Source organism: Myodes glareolus, chromosome 12, assembly GCF_982192425.1.
Source record: "Myodes glareolus chromosome 12, mMyoGla1.1, whole genome shotgun sequence".
Taxonomy (NCBI): domain Eukaryota; kingdom Metazoa; phylum Chordata; class Mammalia; order Rodentia; family Cricetidae; genus Myodes; species Myodes glareolus.
This window is the reverse complement of record NC_142037.1, coordinates 81,333,573-81,348,257: the sequence shown is the minus strand read 5'-3', so window position 1 is coordinate 81,348,257 and position 14,685 is coordinate 81,333,573. Positions and strand designations below refer to the sequence as shown.

The 14,685-nt window shown below is 47.2% G+C and overlaps 1 protein-coding gene across 9 annotated transcripts in view; it reads right to left on the bottom strand.

Moving 5' to 3' along the window:
- Positions 1–12,012, bottom strand: part of Mbnl2 (muscleblind like splicing regulator 2) — a 155,766-nt gene extending 143,754 nt beyond the window's left edge. For 3 of the 9 annotated variants that reach the window (XM_048421760.3, XM_048421761.3, XM_048421759.3), the window contains exon 1: positions 11,789–12,012. The gene's annotated coding sequence lies outside the window, so the exon portion shown is untranslated. The remainder of the gene's footprint in view (positions 1–11,788) is intronic. The other 6 variants (XM_048421764.3, XM_048421766.3, XM_048421765.3 and 3 more) reach the window with 3 other exon arrangements.
- Positions 12,013–14,685: the final 2,673 nt, after the last annotated feature.

The following is a 14,685-nucleotide window of genomic DNA, read 5'->3' as shown; positions in this document are numbered from 1 at the left end:
GTTCCTTTGGGGACCTTGGCACCTACCGATGGGACATCGGGTCTTTTGGTGTCTGAGGAAGAGGGCCGCGACTCAGGACTGGGCACTACTGCAAACACGCTCTACTGAGGGTAGAGCGGAGGGAGAAGTGGAAACTCCCAAGTGAAGCGACCTAAAATCTGCACGCCATCCTGGAAAAGCGGCTCGGTGGGTTCTTCCTGCCGCGGGACGCGATATCTTTCTCGCTGAGTGTGTACCGTGCTGTCTACGTATTTATCGTTTTTAGACCAATGTCCAGCATGCTCGCAGATGTTTCCAGAGGCAACAGCAGCCTATTATTGAGGGAGACAACGGTAATTTAAAGTACTGTGGACTGTCCATCTGCTTTTCTCTTTGTGTTTAGACCTGAGTAGCGCTGAGGAGAACTGGTGCTCAACCCTTTCCCTCTCTGCTGGTTCAATATCCCACAGAGATCAACCGTGGGCGAAAACTGCAGGAATAGCGCGGTGTGTGTCCCGGGCTGCATAAATGAAGGTATTATATCTTGTATAAGGGCGGTGCCCCAATGGGCGGTGCACAATGACCGGAGCCCAAGCTTACGGCCTCTAGTATGCAAAGGACTGGCCCTCTGTGGAGACCTGTGACCTGCTTATGAAGAGTACCGAGAGCTGAGACAGGGTGAGCATTGACGGTGATGGGAGCCAGACTTCCAATTCAGCACAGGGAAGAATTTTCTAAGCAAACATTGTGGTTTATGTGTATCTGGGGGTTGCGCTGGTCTACTCTGGCTAGAGTCAATACAAACTGGGTTGTGCTCATCTACGCTAGCTGGGGTTGTGCTGATCCACACTGGCTGCTGTCCTTAGAAACTGCTTGCTAGCGCTCTGGGAGAGTCTGGATGTGACCTGCACCAGATCCTCACTTTCCCACTGGAAGCTCCCTTCTGACTTTCACCCAGTGGTAGGGAAGGTGCAGCCCCATTCTACGATGCGTACCAAAGCCATCTCCCATTCTGGTGCCTGAGTGCCCAGAGCAGGCTGGCAGCAGCTGCAGCACAAACCGTGGGAAGTAAAGAGTTAAAAAAGACCAAAGCTGTCCAATGGCCCCAGCCGCCTCAGAGGCAGCAGGTCCCTTTGATCCTGCCTCTTAATTGCAGCTTAGCTGCACCAGGGAACTTTAAAGAAAAGAAACAGGGAGACTTGAGAGATAGGGCTTGTTTTGTTTCCCCGAGGGGATGGTCTTTGTGGAGGCTGCCAGGAAGCTGGTACTCCAGAGCTCAAGTGATGGGCTTCCTAAACAGGAATGCATCCCATCTCCCATCCAAGCATCAGATGTGAAGAGATACCTAGGGATACTAAACCTAGGGAGGCCACTTGGTAGGGATGCTAGGAGCGGACTTGAGCAGGAGATTAAGCAGGAAAAAGGAGCCATAACTTAGCATAGCAACAGGTGGAGCAGACCACAGACATCCCACATCCCAGAGCAGCTATGCGGGAGCATTGAACATCCTTAGAGGAGGAAGGAACTTCCGGCAGGAAACACACTGCACAAGGAGGGAAACTGAAGGCGAAAAGTGTTCCTCGCCAGGTGGCAAAGGCAGATGATCCTAGCTACTAGGAAGGCTGGGGCAGAAAGATTACAAACTTGAGACCAGATTGGACATTTTAGCAAGACATTGCCTCGAAACTAAAAGAGAAAGAACAGGGTGGAGCCCAAAGGGTTTGCCTAATGTGAGAGAGGCCCTGGGTTCTATCCCATGAACACAAAACATGTTTCCAGGAATTCTCTCAATTAGCAATGTCAAAACAGCACAAAACTCCTCAGATTTGAATAGCGCTCTCTCTCTCTCTCTCTCTCTCTCTCTCTCTCTCTCTCACACACACACACACACACACACACACACACACACACACACACCACAGAAAAGTAACAGAAAGCCAGCTAATTCTCAACTAATAATGAAGATAATTCCCTGGCCCTGACCTGGTACTACACCAAGTTTCTTTGTGAAAAAAGTCCCCTGGCTGAAAAATGACTTCCTGTCTGCAGAATATACCAGCAATGGCTTTTGTCTGCTCTGTTTAGCTCCACGGGGAGTAGGTGTGCCATGGCTTTTCCTAAGCAAGCCCCCATTTTGCAATCCCCAAGGAGGCATTCTTGCCTGAGGCGCTGAAGGTTGCCAAGGTGTGTCTCACCTTTGTTCTGCCCCTGATTAGCTTGTGACTTTGGCAGATAACTCTCTCCCTCTGCCTCCCGTCCTTCGTAAAACATTTTAATGGAACGAGCAGGCCGGACGCAGCTCTCGTCCGAAGCTGGCTGTATAGTAGGCACTCAATAAGCTCGATAAACATTTGCTCTGTTTCATTCTTAAAGGGTTATTGGTCAATTAAAAAGCACACCCCACCCCCACACATCTGTGTATGGACCAAACAGGCAATCCAGCAGGACAGACTTTCCCTAAATCGGTGTAGCTTCATTCCTGGCTCCAGGAAAGGGGGAGAGCCTTGCTGGAGACTGAGAACGGGGATGCACCCCAGAGGAGGGTGGATTGACAGGAACACGAGATATGAATATAACAAGATATAAGATCTCTACTCAGGCCTGGACGTTTCCCTGTGTGCTCTAATGATGTCTTCATTCATGAGCTGGAACATAACTGCGGCAGCATACCACGCCATGCTGAAGGCGCACAGCCGATGCTATTTACTCGCCACACCCTTTGGAGAGAATGGGGAGAGAAAGATTGCTACAGCTCTAGGAACTTGGAGACCGACAGTTCCCCAAACCCATTTCCTGCGTGTTTAAGGTCTGATGAGGTGGACACATTTTGGCCTTTAAATCCACCCACCACCTAGAAAAAAAAAAGTGGGGGTTATTCATGGCTGATTTCTAAACCATGTGTTTCTTAGGGAAGAAGAAATTAAGATCTCTGAAGCAGATACATAGCATAGACTCAGATGCCTTGCTGAGGGCTGGTGATCAAATATCTTGTAGAAGCTGTGAGTCTGTGTCCACAGTGACCACAGACACCTTAGGCATGGGAGATGTCCACAGACGGCCTTGCCTCAGCTGTCATCCTTGCCTTCGTCTTTTCAGCCCTAGCTGGGCTAGCATAAGACTAGGAGGTGACATCAGAGTGATCAGATCTCCAAGTGAGACTCAGCATCTCGCAGAAGCTGCCTGGGCTAATGGGTGCTGGCCTCTACCCTACATGGGCTACTCAGGCGAGCTATCCCAGACCATCAACCACCGGCACGTATACTTCTGCAAGCTGCGTGATGCTGCCAGATGCTGCCGCGGTGCTGCCGATGCTCCCCGGTGAGTCGGATGAGTGGTGCCATCATCTCCATCCTCTGGGAGCTTGTTAGAAAGGCAGAGGACGAGCCCCACCCCACCCCCACCCACCAGACCTACTGAATCGGAATCTGTGTTCTTAATAAGATCCCCAGGTGACCTTCGGGCACAGGAAAGCTGTTCTGGTTCAGTCCTTGGAGGTATCTGGTGAAAGGGTACCAATCACGCCAAACATTTTCTCATCCTAAGGATTTGTTTCTAGGCAGTCCTTAGAGTTGGGTTCAAGAGAGACCTGCCAGACCCAGAGAAAACAAGACACCCAGTGTCTAGTGACACCACACCTTGGAATCACCATCCTAAAAAGTAACTTCCTGAAAATACATATTTTAAAAGGTAGAGCAAACATCTTGATAATTTTGTTTTTAAATGTTCTACCTCTGAAAATCTATACATATGAGAGATGCAGCTACACATGTGCTCTTATACACACACTCTTCTGTGACTTTAAACATGACTGCGAACAAATGTTTGCCTCCAAGAGGTTCACTGCCAGAGACTCTTGCTTAAGTGGGTAAAATACATGTAGGAGGCTGTGATCATTAACTTTGATTGTCAACTGGTTGGAATCTAGAATTACCATGGCAACAAACCTCTGGGCATGTCTGTGAAGGAGTTTTGAGATTGGGTGAAGTGAGATGAGAAGACCCACTCTAAATGTGGACAGCACCATTCCAAGGACGGGGAGGCGGGGGGGGGGATCCTCAGATTTTCTGTTCCATTCCTGCCTGTGGATATAACGCAGCCAGCTCCCTCAGGCCCTGCTGCCCTGGCTTCCCTGTCCTGATGGACCATACCCTCAAACCGTGAGCCCAAATAAACTTTCCTTCCAACAGGTGCTTCCATTCTGTATTTTGCCCAGCAACAAGAAAAGTAAACAAATGAGTCCTGTGGATTCATGGAGATTAGGATATGGTCATCACGGGTTCTGCTTACTTGTTTTCTTTTAAACTATTTTGTTCCTTTGTGTGTATTTAGTTTCCCGATTCTTTGTTAGCTCCTAGCTTCTTCTGGGCCACCTATTCCTTTTTCAAGGCCCACCATTGGTCCACTGCCTGCTTCTCTTTATGTCCCCTCCTTCCGCGTGGGACTGAAGTATCCATGACATCAACTATAGTTTCAAGACAGCTGTCTCAGGCTTAGAAATTGGTAGCCTGGGGCCTGGGCAGTGCTCCATCCCCTCCCCTCTTTGTCAAGTATCTATAAGACAACTCCACAGATACATCCCATAGATCCCATTGTTGGCTACAAGCACCATGCGGAGAGCTCGTGGCTCATCGTCTCTCTCCACCCCACTCCACTGGCTGGCCTCTGTCTATCTTCATCCACCGTTCAGTATGGCACCATCAGTATCTCTTTAGGGCAGAAACTGTAATGTATTTCTGGCTCTTCTGAGCTCTGGCCAGCTTCTCTTATTTTTCTGTTATGAAGTCTTTTGGTTCCTCTCCTCCACTTTTATCCACCTCCTTCCTGCATTATGCCTGGAATATTGTAAAATTTTTGTCCAAAGGCATTACTCATGATACTGGTCTAACCTCTAGCCCTAATTTACAAATTCCAATAGAATCTTTAGGAAGTATTATGTGCATATTGTAGGCTAAAAAAAAATTCAACTCTGCTGAGTGGCTTTTCAGCTCTACCTTACCGATTCCAACTGCCCCGTGGAGCCTGACTGCTCACTACCCCCCAACACAGACTCCTTATTCTGCAAAGTCAATCTCCCCATGGTCTCTGACCCTCACCGCTATTCCTCCTCCCTGAGTTTTTGACCCTTGCCCTCCTTGTGCTTTTTTGATGACACACTCCTATTATAAGCTATATCTTTAGGTCAGAAACAACCATCATAATAGTAGTTCCTCAATAGCAATGCCAATATGATCTATACATCACCAAATACACATGAAAACTGACAGTCTAAAGTAATACACTAAATAACATATAAGCCGCACTTGCCCCTTACTAATAAAGAATCTTATCTTTGGCCTGACTTTCCACATTAGAATGGCTGATGTAGATAAAAATGCTGGCATGTAGAGCCAAGGAAGGGACCCTTTCCTCCATGAAGCCCTGACTACCTGCCGACCCAAACACAGTTCTTCTTTCCCAAATTCTCAGAATGTTAAAATTATAAGCGCTAAATCACCTATATCATATGCACTTCCCCAGTATTTTTAGTTTGATTAATTGAAGCTTCCACTTAGGATGCCAGAAATTTATAGATTTTTTTAAAAAGACAATTCAATCTCTTAATTAAAAACATTACTATCCTCTCCAAATTGTTAGGGTTGGGCTCTGCTCGAGGGTTTAACATACATTATGTGAAACTTCAAGTTAGCGCACAGTGTGACTCGTTTGGCTCATTCTTATGCATAAATCTCCACTGGTGTAAGGACTGACTTTTCTGCTTTGGGGCTACTAAAACTTGTAGTGTATTACTTAACCTCACTCAAATCCAGTTTTCATTTCACTCGTTAAACAGGAAGTGGGAGCTGGACTCCCGAGAGGAGACAATAAGCATGACATCTGAAATGGCACACACCTGGAAGATGCCACCACAACTACCAGACTTGGAGTTTACCAGAGTAAGACCAAGTACACCTGCAGGTCCTAAAACAACTTCTCGCTCGACCTCAAGACTTCAGTTCTAAGTCATTTACTTTCATCTGTTACTTATCCAGTTGAAAGCCTACAGTTCTAGTTACCTATAGGACTTGGGAGTCTCTGAGGCCTTAGTCTATGTCGTGGGCAGGCCAGGCATTGCCACGGGGTGGCTGCCACCCAGTCTTCAGAGTTCTTTCCTTCTGTCATCAAACTGGAAGCGCTGGTGATCAGGTGGGGCTCTGGAAATCTGCTAAGGCTCCCATTGCAGAAGATATGTGTACAGCATCTTGACTGTAAAGAACGCCCCCCAAATAGCCATCCCTGCCTCCATCTTTCTACCACTTTAAGAGACAGGGTGACAAGATCTCAGAGGGACAGAAGGCTGGAAGGTTGCTGTCATGGTGGACTTTGGTTAGTCCCTGGCCTGCAGGACATTTACAGCCATTCCAGAAGTGCCTCACTGCCGTGGGACTGGGTGGGGTGTGGGTCAGTGCTGGCTATATCTTGAAACTTGTTGGAGCAATCCACGTGAGACAGCTTCCTCACTGTGGGCCTTACCTTTATACTGTCTAAGTCTAACACTGCTTTAAGAAAGTACTAGGTGGGGACATAAACCTAATGTCCTCACATCTGGTACCTGGGACATTTAAGAGTTCTTTTCTTTTTTATTGATTTTTATTGAGCTCTACATTTTTCTCTGCTCCCCTCCCTGCCTCTCCCCTTAAGAATTCTTCTTGTACTTACAAAACCTGAGTCAACCAAGCTCAGGGAGTGGGAGAGAGTATAAAAGTACACACATGCACACACACACACACACGCCCAGGCTGGCCTAGAACTCCCTATGTAACAATGCGCGTCTCTGAACGTCTGATCCTCCTGCCTACAGCTCTTGAGTGCTAGGATTACAGATATGCTCCACTCTGACTGGTTTTTTTGTGGTACTAGGTGAGAATTGACCCCAGGCTTCCAAGATGCCAGGCAAGCACTCTACCAACTAATGACAAGTGTCAGTGTTTAAATCCAGTCATAACTCATCTCTTGGAGTTCTACCCAGACAGTCTTAACCTAGGATCCTGCTTTAACCCCCGCCCCCATTTGGGCTATTAATGGAGATAACGCCAGCCAAAGCCCTTGTCAAGTGCAAGGAGGCCCACATCTGTTATTCTTCAGAGCAAGAGCTGTGCTTTGCTCTTATCCTGTTTGTCAGGGTCTTTCTTTCTAGCATTGTGCATGGCAGATAGCTCAGGAAAGAAGCTCACAGTGCCACAGAACATATCACGGTGTCGCCTCTTCCCACTAAGGTGACGTCTACCCAACAGCTCTTCCACAGCCAGCTGGCCATGGATGCCCCTAAGCTGGGTCCAGCTCCTTCATCAGTGGAGACACAGGACTGATTTGGGGGGGTGGGGGTGAATTTTGAACCTTCTCTCTCAGCTCCATGCTAACTACATTCTCACACAGTTTGTCTTTGTCCAAAGAAAGCATGTTCAGAGGCAAAATCCCCCAAACCACCGCCATCAAAACAACTTAAAGAAGGGGGAAATCAACTAAAGCAAACAAAAACCCCTGCATTTACGAAAGAATGTGGGGAAGTATAATCCTCCAGGGGCAGCATCAGGTTTCCTCATAATTGCATCATGGGCTGTGGGGGGCAGGCAGCAGCTCAGAAGTGGGAGAGGGTCTAAGATTTCCTTTTGTTCTGGCTGGCATTTAAGGCTTTATCAACCAAGTGCCCGTGGTCCCTCGCCACTTCAGGCTGAAGCTCTGGTTGCCTTGCAGAGACTCTGGCAGCTCTCAACAGCCATCTATTCTGGATATCCCAAGCACCCTGATACCATGGCCCGTCTCTCTTTAGGTTAACCATACAACACTGACGGTCAGAAATACAGCTGGGGTGAAGGAGATACAGATATCTAAAACTTAATGACCTTCTTAAAATCTGTGTTGCTCTGCTTCTAAACACCGTGTCTAGAGTAAAATCAGTGCCTGACGATTAACAATGCTAACTTGATATTAGCCAACAATGATGTTTCAAAGTCTTTGAAATTTGGGGTTTTATGACAGGTGTGTTTGTCCTGAGACACTAATGCAGGCACTAGGTAACCTGCCGTCTAACCCGATGCAAAAGCTGCCCCGAAGAGTGTTTAACAAACGCTTGTTGACAGACAGATGGAATAGCTCACCCACAAGACCTTAGACAATGCATTCTTTCTCAAAACACTAAAGTACATTGTTGGGTCCACGACGTTCTGTCTTATTGAGGGGGAGAGTAAGAGAAGGCCAGCTGAAACTGTCCACCAGTGTCTGGGGCCTGGGCTCAGCCAAGAACGCCGGGGCGGGGGGGGGGGGAGCTTACTAAACATACCTGTTTTTACTCAGTGCCTAGTGGAGGCAGGGCCTAGCGATGACGAAGCCCTTGGAGGCCCAGGCCTGAAGCAATCACCTTTGACTCCCCACTGAGCCCACTGAGACTAAAGCTGCTAGGGACACTTTACACACTTTTTCAAGAAGGAAAACAAAAACTGGCCTGACTGAAATGCTGGAAGAAGCAACAGCAACAACAGTACTGTAACTGATTGACAGAACCCAGATAAAAACTTCTACTTCAACCTTCCAAAGGTGGGAATACCAAGTTCCCAGCTCCACACAACAGTGGGCCCGTGGACCTGGCTGTCTGAGGGGCTCTTCCAGAAAAGAAGCTTGGGTCCCAGACCCTGGATTTGCTTTCGGAAGCCTCCTCTCTGCTCTCCTTACCTAGGGCTTGGACTGGGCCCCTGTGGCTAGAAAAACTGTCCTGTTCTCTGTGGGGTCATGACCTTGGGGTTCTTCTGTGCTCATCTGATTGACTTTTGACCTGCAGATCTGTCATGAGGGAGGCTCCTGCCTGTTGCCCTCTCTCCCACACTCCTCACCCACACCCCACTCCCGCCCACCAACGGCCTCCCAGGGACAGCTCTCTGAGGAGGTGCTGAAGGTATCCTGCCATCCCTGTGCCTCCTCTTCACTGAGTAGAGCCCTACACCCCTGCATTGTCCCCTACCTACTTCTGCACTGCTACATGTCAGCCTTCCTCTCTTCCCACATTTTTTTTTCTTGCTGGTGAGAGAATGCAAGAAGGAAGGAAGAGAACACCCATCTCAGGCTGACCCAACGCCTTCTACAGGAGGAATCTGCTGAAGCTCAGTGTCTAAACCCCTCCTGCCGATTCCTGGTTGAAATCCTGAGTGTCTGCTCTTGGATTTCTATGGCGCTCCCCGAGCGCGGGACTGGCTGGGAGCCATGTGATATTGATTTGTTTTCACCATGGCAACAGCAAATTAAAACAAGGAGCAAAACCGAAGGCCGGCTTTTGGGCAGGAAAGCTGCATGACCAGTCTTTCACAAGCATCTTTTCCTCCCTTCCACCCAGTTCTCTCCACTTTCACAAATTTCATACAAAAGTCAAAGTAAAAATAGCACTGAACCCTTCGGGCACGACGGCACTCAGACGCCAACTGTGGGAAGAGGCCGGCTGGCCCAGCCTCTTCTAAAGCATCAGACCTGATTCATGGAGAAAAGTCAAACAACCATGCTTGGAAATTTCATTTGTTGGCTTAGCATACACATCTTTGGAAAATGTGTATGAACTTGACAGAGACCGGAGGGTTTTGTATTTGTGTCCTTACATGTCAACACCCCCAAGACATTGCCAACCACATCTCCATACAGAGGACTCTTCCCTCTGTACTTCACCCAGCTCCCAGCACCAAGAGAAAAACAACTTTTGTTTCTGTCGTTTGAACAAGACTACTTCCCTAGGATTCTAGAATAAGAGAAAGTATGATAAGCATTTCACATTCTAGGACCTAGGACAAGAGAGAAACTGAGGTAGGCATTTGCTCAAGGCCACAGTAGGTGGTGGGAAGGGAGGACGGCTGGTAGCGGGGACTCCTGGGAACTGCAGTGTCCTCTAACCCAAAGTCTTCCTTTTAAAGGCACCTCACAAAACACTAGCCTTTCCCCTGATCTGTGTAACCAAGGCTGTCACCAGCGTGCCACCTGTGACACCGGGTTAACGGCAGACACCATTATACGCTATTTCCTTCGAGCCATCTGTCCTAGAACATGGTGTTTTTCCTGTGGACGCCGTTGTCAACCACCATCCAGGCAACCTTGAACTTGGCGGTGTAACCTGGGCCTTAGATGATGGCTCCAGGGGAGCTGGGAATGCCCCCCTCCCCAAAGTCCACACAGGTAGCCTTACAGAGCTGCACCCTTTGAGAGTTCAGCCAGAAAGAAAGTGAAATTCAGCTCCCATGGCTTTTCCTAGCCAAGCCAGAAGCCTGCAGAAACCCTGCGCAGACAGGCGGCTAGAGAAGCCACCCTCTTTGGCCCCAGAAGGGGGATAGATGGGCTGTGGGTTTAAATGGGAAGACATAACTCAAGTCCTGCCAACCGGGAGTGCGAATGTTCCTGGCCTGGACATAGAGAAATATTCCTCTTCACAAGCCGAATAAAAGAACACACAGCAGAAATAGTTGGGGGATGACGTCAGAAGTTCTGGGCCAGTGTCCTGCACTTCTCCTTGAAAGTAAAAGCAGTGGGTCTAGAAGAATCTACGTGGCATGGCCCTTCCTTCAGGGAACACTGCTGTCCCTCAGAATGGAGAGGAACAAACTTCCCCTTACGTAGATTGCAAAAATGTCCCCTGCTTAATTTTTTTGTTCCTCATTGTCACCTAAATATACATAAGCCCTCATAGATATTCTCCTACTTAATCTTTGTCTTTTAAAGGGGAAGTAAGACTTAGAAGAACGTTGGAACATTCCCGGGGGTGGTGGTTAGGCGAGTTTTTTTTTTTCTCCTCCGCTTCGGTGCTTGCTAACTATTCTAAAAATGTTACACATTTATTGTAAACACATGCTTCCACGGCCTAACAAAAAAGCATGATTTCCTCATGCCTGGCAGAAATTTCAAACGGAAAAGGGCAGAAAGAATTCTTTAACACAGCGAGCTCCTTCCCTTCTCCTGGGCCAAGTGTGTTAAAAATAAATCTGCTTCAACCTTTCTCCCCGCTGCCGCTGCTTCTCGGCAAGAAAGTTGATCTGGCTGGGCGTAGTGAGAGCCCAGCTTTAAAAGCTAGCCTGCTCTCATTAAATTATTCTGCTGGCTGTGTGTTCTCATTAAAAATGCATACAGATCAGATAATTGCAGTAAGCATTATTAACCCAGCTTTACTTTTGAATATAATGGTCCCACTTTTAAGCTGGAAACAAAGACGGAGGCTGCCAGGAAAAGCAATGTAAACATTGAACTACAGTGTCTAAGACTAGCCAGGAAGCTACCTCTGGCTTGGTGGTTAAAATGTGCTTTTGAAACTCAATTAAAGCCGCTGCCCTGTAGCACCAGGGTGGCCCCCAATTTCTAAGAAACAGACATATTTCTGTTTCAAACGTTCAACCGATTATTATTTACCATGATTTTTAAAAAAATTCTTAATTTTAAGAGTGTTTTCAAAGAACAGGATCCATGTAAACTTTATTCTGTAGCTCACTAGAGCAGTAAAAACATTCTCTAAGAAAATAATGGCCTGGATCTCTCATAAAATTTTTAAAAATAATATATAAGTGGGTCTGTTCTTTAAATAAATAAATAAAACCCTCGGTTTTCTGCCTCACCCGGAACGGGGCGGCGTAGATTCCAGCTTTGCCATCTCTTCTTCTCAAATCCAAATGTTACGTAAAACTCCAGGGTTTCCTGCGAGTATTCCGTTCGAATTAGTGGAATCCGGTCTCCCTGGCTTCCCTAAGCACACACATGGAATGCAGCATACTGCAGCAAACTCTAAACATTAAAAGGGGGGGGGGGGTCCTCCTACCTTGTTTAGCTCTGCTTGTCCTCCCCATGTACAGTAACCCCAAGAGCATCTGGCAGGACCGAGTGGCCGCGACTTCTCCACCGCATCATGAAGAAGGGAGGTCCATGCAAAGAGTTCTCCGTCCCTGTTTATTGTACTCTGCGAGCCGCCGGCTGTGGCTGGAAAATTTTACCTTCAGATGATGAAGCAAAGACAGTCTAAACTCTGTTGCTGTGAGCTGCAGCCCTTCCTTCCCACAGGCCCCGCCCAGGAGCGGCCAGCCAATCCCTGGCCAGATCGTCAGTCCTCCTCGTCTGAAACTGGTCCTCAAAGGATGACTGACACAGCAACACAGCGCTGGCAGGGTCTGAAAACAGTGCGTCCATACTGATGGAAGAGGGATCTCCCTCTCCGAAGAAAGCAGTCATAGCACCGAAACGAAGTGGTACATAATTGGCAGAGCCCGCAGAGGGGTAGCTCAGACAAACACGCTTCGAGACAGCCCGCCCGGAGCTGGGAGTTGCATCGTAAACACTCCGGAAAACACGAAAACTCCTAAGATGGCCAGGAAATACAGTTGTACCCCAAACTGAAGTCCTCCTTATGCCATTTGGCAAAGCGTACGGATATAGATGTAGATATAAAGGAAAGAATTCAATGTCAATCGTGGAAAGTAATACCTTACGAAACATGTGCATGCATTTTCCATGGCTATATCCATGTCTGAGTACACGCTCAGGACCCGAACATGCTTGCAGCCTCGGCACACAGCTTTTCTGGAGAACAGCTGTCAATGCAGTGGTTACTTACTGGAACCCATACATCTTCCAGCTAAGTGCCCAGCATCAGGGACTTCAATTGGGGAGTGCAGAATGACAGAACGGCTATCTGTCTATACGTTCAGCTTTGAGGCTGCTGGCTGGCACCCACGGAGGATCAGGTGTGCTGTAACCTTCTTAGATGACATTTAATAAAAACTCATGCGTCTGCCCACGGTGTCACTAACGCAGCGGTAACTGCAGGAAGGTGGAGCTGGACTCAGAGCCATCCTCTGGTCTTAGTCTACAGAAGATGACCGGGAAGATGCTGGGATTCCCCCAAGAAAAAGCAAGAAAATAGAACAGAAAGAGTTATCCCCACCCCCCACCAGCACACAGCATTTCTGAAGGCTTTGAAAACAAAAACAAAAACATATGGCATTTAGAAAACACAATAAGCACACATTTCCCTTCCACAAAACACAGCACTTTAGGTCTGAAAAAGTTAAGTATGACGATCTTGAACTAACTCCAGGCAAGAACAAAGACCCTATTCATCTGAAAGATTGAGTCTAACTATATTTTTTATAAACAACTATTTAATGTATCTGGAATAGAGCAAGAAGGTGGAATGTAATGATTTCTATTTTTTTAATTTTGCCCTTGCATCTTTGAAACACAGCATGTCTTTGATTTGTGGGCTAATTTTCTTCAATGGACTGTTGTGTTTAAGTCCTCTTTGTTTTAATGCTTAGTTTCGTTTCCCGTCAATAACATCATTTACAGGCTTTGGTTGAGTCTGAAAATTTAAATTAGCTCCATTCAAACAGGTGGAGAACCTTTTTAGCATCAACACCCCGATGTCACACACACCTGCGTGATCCCAAACGTACAACCAACCTTTACCCCACCTTCTCCTGCTTCTGACATTCTCCTTATCTTATTCCTTAAGCTTTAGCCCCCACCAACTCCCATTCTCAGCCCAAAAAATTAAGTCTGGTAGAATTTTCCTCCAAGCTAGGCCAGAGTTCTGACCTATTCCCTGTATGACACAAAAGCTAATTGACGGCCTCTGGGGTTTGAGCTCCTCATCTCTGGTCTTCTTTGTTGCCAGACAGGTTTTTCTGAAGTCATGTAAAGTCATGTCCCTTTTACACTCAAACTTGTCCCTCCATAAAATCCAAATTATAGACTTTCAAGGTCCTGCAAAATGTGGCCCCTGCCTTTATAATCAACTTTACCGTTTCTGCCTTCCGAAAGGAGCCTCCCTCCTCTATACCTCATGTTTATTTCTTTCTTACCCAGTGCGGGGACCTCAGCTCGCCTGTCATTCCTTTGTTAGACCGTCCTCAACCACACTAGCTTCTCTGATGTTCACAAGGCCTTCTGTGCTGTTCATTGTACCAGGCTATTTTAAGCCCTTAACAATGTAGCCTTGTGTAGCCAGCTTGCCCGTTGCTCTTGCTGTTTTAGAAGGCAAGGTTGGTGCCCTGTATTAATTAAGGGAATGCACGTAAGACATCTGCTCAGAGCGGTGGACAGAGGCTCACTAGAGGATGGCTGTCCCCATGGTCATTTCTGAGATGGACAAGAGGCCACATGTGAACATGCTGATTATTTGATCATATGTATCACAATGACATCATACTTACTCACTCGTACAAGCCAAAAGCATGGCACTTTGTCCTAGCTTTCCTCTCCAATCACAATGTGAAATACATTGTCAAAGTCTGTCAAGAGTAACGCCTGAATGTTTAGAACATTTTCCTGTGTTCTTCTTTGTCAGAGTCCCTTTGTCCAGGGGACTGACATCCTTTGCATTAACTCTTGAAATAATAGTTGTTCCCCGAGTGTTGCATTTGCTTCCTTTCTTTCTCTCTCTCTCTCTCTCCCTCTTTCTTTCCTTCCCACACCTCTCATCTGGTCTCCTCTTTTCCCTTCTCTCTCTCTCTCTCTCTCTCTCTCTCTCTCTCTCTCTCTCTTTCCCACACACTCTCTCCTTCTAAATCTATGATGCCCTACACAACTAGGGCTTTGCATAGTGTGCGTTACTTCTCCACCACCAAGCTACAGTTCAGTCCTTGACTTTTTGAAAATTTTGAGAAACGGTTTCTCTAAGTTGTCCAGACTATGGGTGATGCACTCTGTGGCTCTATCTCC